Source organism: Schistocerca serialis, chromosome 9 (genome assembly GCF_023864345.2).
Source record: "Schistocerca serialis cubense isolate TAMUIC-IGC-003099 chromosome 9, iqSchSeri2.2, whole genome shotgun sequence".
Lineage (NCBI taxonomy): Eukaryota > Metazoa > Arthropoda > Insecta > Orthoptera > Acrididae > Schistocerca > Schistocerca serialis.
In genome coordinates this window covers 381,860,180-381,866,179 of record NC_064646.1, presented here as the reverse complement: position 1 = coordinate 381,866,179, position 6,000 = coordinate 381,860,180, and positions in this window count along the sequence as shown.

Here is a 6,000-nt window from a genome sequence, read left to right as displayed (position 1 = left end):
AGGAGAGAAACATATTTACATTCAGGATACGTGCACGTGTTATTTTTACAGATAGTAAGTAAAAATGTATTCATGGATGTTGAATATGGCATAAACATGTAAAACACATTTCCATTTGAGAGCTAATAACAAACATGTGAAAAATAACTAAATATATAGTGCACTGAGGTGCATAGGATAATTCTTAACCTGTTCTAACCGTTAATCATCAGACAGATGATCAGTTTAGAACAATTCAATGTGTTGATAACATTACTGCACTGAATATGGGCAGGAGTCACATTTTACATAACTCGTTACTTGATATTATTAATAATATCAGGGCCTGTTTTTTATTTTTTATTTTTATTTTTATTTATTTATTTATTTTTTATTTTTTTTTGAGACGACGAAATAACTCGAAAACGACGCATCGTACGAAATGCAAAGTTATATGTGACACTTAATATTAATGAAGGGACCACCTGTCTAAGCTACAAGTGGCCATCTTCTAACCACTCCTCCTGCGTGGGTAGGGTCAAATTTCAAATTTCTTTTTTCAAATGGTAAACCCTTATTTATTGCATATTCGGATTGTAAGCCAAAAGATTTCGTACTGTTTATTCAAATCATTGTTTCCATTCGTGGCAGATGACGCAGTATTCGACAAATATCACTAGTGGCTGTTTTTACAATTAAGAACTGACACGTTTAACTCCGCATTTCATGTAAATCATTGTGTTCTAACAGTTGACATTCATGTCCAGACACTATCTGAGTGTTGCAAATGTGATTGTATGGTACAAATAATATTGTTAGAGGTTGATTATTTTGGTACATAAGCTACTTGTATGGTAAAGTAGCTTTCTGTTAATTATGGGATTGATGACAGTGAGCTCGAAAACCATCGGAATGCTTGATTTCGGCGGCTGCCCCCGAATCCCGCCAGTTGGGTGACTGATTTCTTTGTGTGTTTCAGCCGCAGCTCTGGCGCTGACCACTACGCGGCTACTGGCGAAATACAAACCACAACTAATGTAATCAGATAAAATGTCCACTAAGTAACGGCGACAGATACACCAGCCATGTATACTCACAGAAATGAAGCGCCCCAATGGTGAGAGGCAATGGTGCTCACCGAACTCAAACACCCCAATAGTGAGAGGCAAGCGGACTCTCCGAAATCAAACACCCAATCGTGGGAGACAATAGGGCTCACTGAAATCAAACACCCCAATGGTGAGAGGCAAGGGGACTCACCGAAATCAAGATCCCCAATAAACGGTGGCAAGGGGACTCACAGGAATCAACCACCACACTCGTGAAAGGCAAGGGGACTCAACTCACACAGGAGGGGTGGTTAGGACGTGGCCTGTTGTACCACTGACAGATGTCCAGTTTACTAATATTAACTTTTCGCCAAGAACATTTTTCTGTACGATGAGTTTTTCTTTTTTGAGATATTTAGCTGTCTTGTTGAACACACAGAACCTGTATACATGGAAATGGTGTACTAAAATTTGTCAATAGATTAGGAGTTGTCTCAATAAATCCTTTAGGCGTCTCTTAAACTGAAATTTGTGAAAAGCTAAACTTTTTATTTCTGTAGCAAGTTACTCAAAATTTGTGATTTGTGTTTCTGAGTAATGAACAGTCCTCTAGCCCAGAGAAGATGAATTAAAATTTTTATGAAGATTGTTCTTATTTCCAAACTGATATCATGAACATAGCTGTTAGTTTGGGAAAGATGTAATTTATTTTATGATACATTTCCTTAAGGAATAAATATATCGAGAAATTTGATGTTGCCAGTTCATGCAACAGCCCTCTGAAGGACGTTCTTGAGTTCACACCCCAAATAATTCATATCATACATCTTAGGACACTCTACTGTAAGATTTCTCATTTATTGAAAATCCATGCTAAGTTCCCTACGAATGTCTATTTTACTATGTGACTCAGTCTGAAAACCACTCAATATATCTCAACACTGTCATCTCTGGTAACTAGACTGATCTTTCGACTGGAGAGACCACTTCATTAGAACTGGAACTTACACTACCTTATAAAATTTAATTCTGGTCTGTTTGTGTGTCGCATTTTTGCAGTGACGAAGGACTGTAACATATATGCACCAGATCCTATTAATTTTAACGCTCAAGACATCACATCCAAGATACTTGAGAAATGAGACATACTCAAGGATTTAGGTAACAAAAACTTTGCATCAGACTTGTTCTTTAGGTTCGGAAGCATAGATTCCTGTCTTTTCTTTCGGTAGGTTGTTTCTTCTTATGCGATTCGTCAAAAATAATGATTTAATGCCACAGTTTGTGTTCAGCGTCGTGGATGATCGTCACGACATCAGCGGAGAGCCGACAGTTAATACGGAATTTTCGGTTCGGATTAATCACTGAAGGATTAACATACGTGGCGCAGGAAAAGTTGAAAGAGAAAAGTGGTAGATAGTTGTCGGTGGGTAAATACTTATCAAGTTTAGAAACATTTATTAATAACAAATTCGATCCCATGAGCTTTGTTAAAAGCGTAACTTAATATTTCTCGCGTTTCTTGATATGTAAAATAAAAGGCCGGTGCACAAAATTTGTAGACCTGAAAATGAATGTAGCCTGCCAAGAACAGGACAGCCCGAGGTAAGTCAGCAAGACTACAATTAATTAACTGTACAGACTGGAATGGACAGTAAAGAAACAGTGATAATATATGTGCTTTCTTTTCTTTCTCCCATAAGCGATTATAATAGCAATATTTAAGCGTTGATGGTATTTCATGATACCTTCAGTGTGGATGCACCGTAGGTCCACCTCTTGCGCGAGTCATGCGAGATACTGCGAGCAAAGAGGAGAATAAATACCGGGGCGTTACGGAAGTGATGTATGACAAGTTGGTAATTTGGGTCTCATGTATTACAGGCTCGGGTAGCTAAAGCAGTTTAGGTGGCCTTCCGGCCTGGCACAAATTTTCACTTGTCGCCATTGGATTATTTGCATGCCCTCATGTGACTGACGACTGTACTTCTCTTTCATCAAATAAAGAAGTAATGTAGCTGGACGTAAGGTCAAAGTAAAAAAAAAAGAACAACCCGGAATCATTTTACTGGCACTTAGCCCAACGATTTCCACACTAAAAATGTGATACCAGAAAGAACTATGTCCTCTGACGCACAACTTACAGAAAAAATCTAACAACATATAACACGCATCCAATCGTATGGTAATGAGATTTTAGCGAAGCTTCAAACAAAAAATATTTACGAGACACTCTGGGAAAACAGCTCTTCAACTGCGATCATAACAGCTGCCATTCACGTTTGAGAGTGTGTAAATACAACTATTAGTATAGGAATGTCGAGCTCACTCGCCACGGTCTCACCAGAATGGAATACTGTTTTTCTTGCGGGTAAGGAGCCATATGTGTTGTAAATCTCTATAGCACGTAAGCGCTTGAACTAAGACTGTGATATTAAAAGTTACTTACAGTAGTGTATCAGGCAGATATTTACAAACAAATGTACTCTAAAGCCTCTTTAACCAATGTCACTAGAAAGTAATCAGTTTCGATTTTACTTTGTTGGATGGCATTATTTGCGGCTGACCTTTAGAGGTACCACAGAAATACACAGTTTAGATGGGCCGGCGGATTCACACTAGATTTTCCATACTCATCTGTGCATCGATATCTTGAAAGATTTAGGTTTCGGATTTTGTTGTTATTCAAATCACTGTTTCCGTCTTGAGGTTTCATTATCCATCTGAGTATACTAATCACTAGTTTTCCACTCATTCGTTTGATGCGCCGTGATCTGGGTCCACAACTGTGCCAGAAGTATATAAAAGACTACTACTCACACTGAGCTGTTGTCACTTACCTCGATGCACCTTCTTCCACCAGAGAACATCTACCACGCAATTAAAAGGCGTGTCATAAATGGGATCAGTGGAGGTGCTAATGTCATCAGCTCAGCTGAGAGTAAGTAGCAGCACATGTGTCCTATTTATCACTCATGGGATTCTTGTGTCTATTGTTCCTGGGCTGTGTCCATTTTCTTCTCACAGTCGCATTTGATACGACTCACTTATGTGAGCAGTAGATCTGCACGTGGTATGTGGGAAGTGTACAACGGATGAACTGATGAAACTAGACACAAATACATAATTTAACCGACCAGGTTATATGGCTCCACATACCGAGTGCTATGACGTTTGTTGGATGAGCTGGCAATGTAAGGAGAGGGTTGGCTGAGATATGATGGACCACTGGTATCACTAAAATTTAAGTACATCAAATAGTGCACAACTTAAGGGGCAATTTATTGCAATTAGTGAATTACTAGCCTTTCCCCCACGACTTTCCGTGTGTACATGTTTGATATATATATATTGAACACGTCTTCTCCTTCTCCTCCTCTCCCTCTCCACTTCTTGTTCCACCTGTCTTCCCAACTCATCCTCCCATCTCTTTCTGTCTCCTCCTCTCCACTCTCACAGTCTCTTCCTCCCTTTTTCTTTGTTCATTTCCTCCTATCCCTCTCTCTGATCATATTTCCCTTCACCCCTCATTCGATTATATACTCTTTCTCCTCTCTTTCTCCATCTCTGCCTACCCCTCTTCCTTTTCCACCTGACCACTACCTCTCTATCCTTTACACCTGCCTTATGCATTTTCCCCTCTACCCCTCTCTCTGTCCATTTCCTCCACCCCTTTGCTCTGTCTATCCACTACTCTTTCCACCTCAATTCCCCCACCCCTTCATCCATGCTGACTGGCAAATGTAGCCCCTGCAGTCTAGTTCAGTAAAGCAGGCTGATACTATTCCTACAACATAAATGTCATACAAGGCTGGCTACACATCAGGGGTTTCAAAATTACTTATTTGCCCCTGATGTACAGGCCACCATGCAAAGTGTATCGATCATTTATCTCCCCCCCTGCCACATAGACCACCATGCAAAACAGGTCAGTGAATAAAACACGCCTGACATGTAGGGTGGCCTACATTTCAGAGCCAACAAAACCATTTCTTGATCCTGACATGTAGGCTGTCCTGGAAAGCAGGTTGGATTTGCAGACCATCACTGTCATGCAGGGTAGCCTATTACCATAATCTGGAAAAAGACGTTTCTGCCCATATCTCCTCTCCTATTGGAGCTAGGAGGTTATAAACCCCACAGTGCTGATACTCATGAGGCCTTAAATTTTTGTGCCACATTTACTTGAAATCGATACAGGGAGATTCTGGATATTATATATATATATATATATATATATATATATATATATATATATATATATATATATATATATATTATATTTTGTGGTAGGTCACCATTAGAAATATTAGAAATGTTACACTGTCTGCAAGGCTATGAACATAGCTTATTGTGTTATTATCTAAAGACTTACAGCAAAAAGATGTAATTTATTTAATTGAACAATAGTTGTTTCTATCATGCACTGGAATCCCTCTTTGAATAATAACACAATAAACTATGTTCATAGCTTTGCAGACAGTGTAACGTTTCTTATTGTGACCTACCGCCATAAATATTACGGTCGCCTATTACTTCGTAACTTACAGAGGCAAATAAGGTTAGTGAAACACCTTGTGTATAAAACTTCCTGGCAGATTAAAACTGTGTGCCCGACCGAGACTCGAACTCGGGACCTTTGCCTTTCGCGGGCAAGTGCTCTACCATCTGAGCTACCGAAGCACGACTCACGCCCGGTACTCACAGCCTTACTTCTGCCAGTACCTCGTCTCCTACCTTCCAAACTTTACAGGAGAGCTTCCCGCTCATCAAAACACAAAATTCATTGTACGTGTTTGTTAGTTTCAAAAATATGGACGTCCCAAATCGGATGATTTTTTTGATACACCCTGTATTATGTATAAGAAGTGGAATAAAAAACTATTTTGATAAATCTAGGTACTTCTTTAAGGGTGATAAATAATGGAAGCAAACGAGTATGTAATTATGTAATGTTACAGTTGTAAAACTG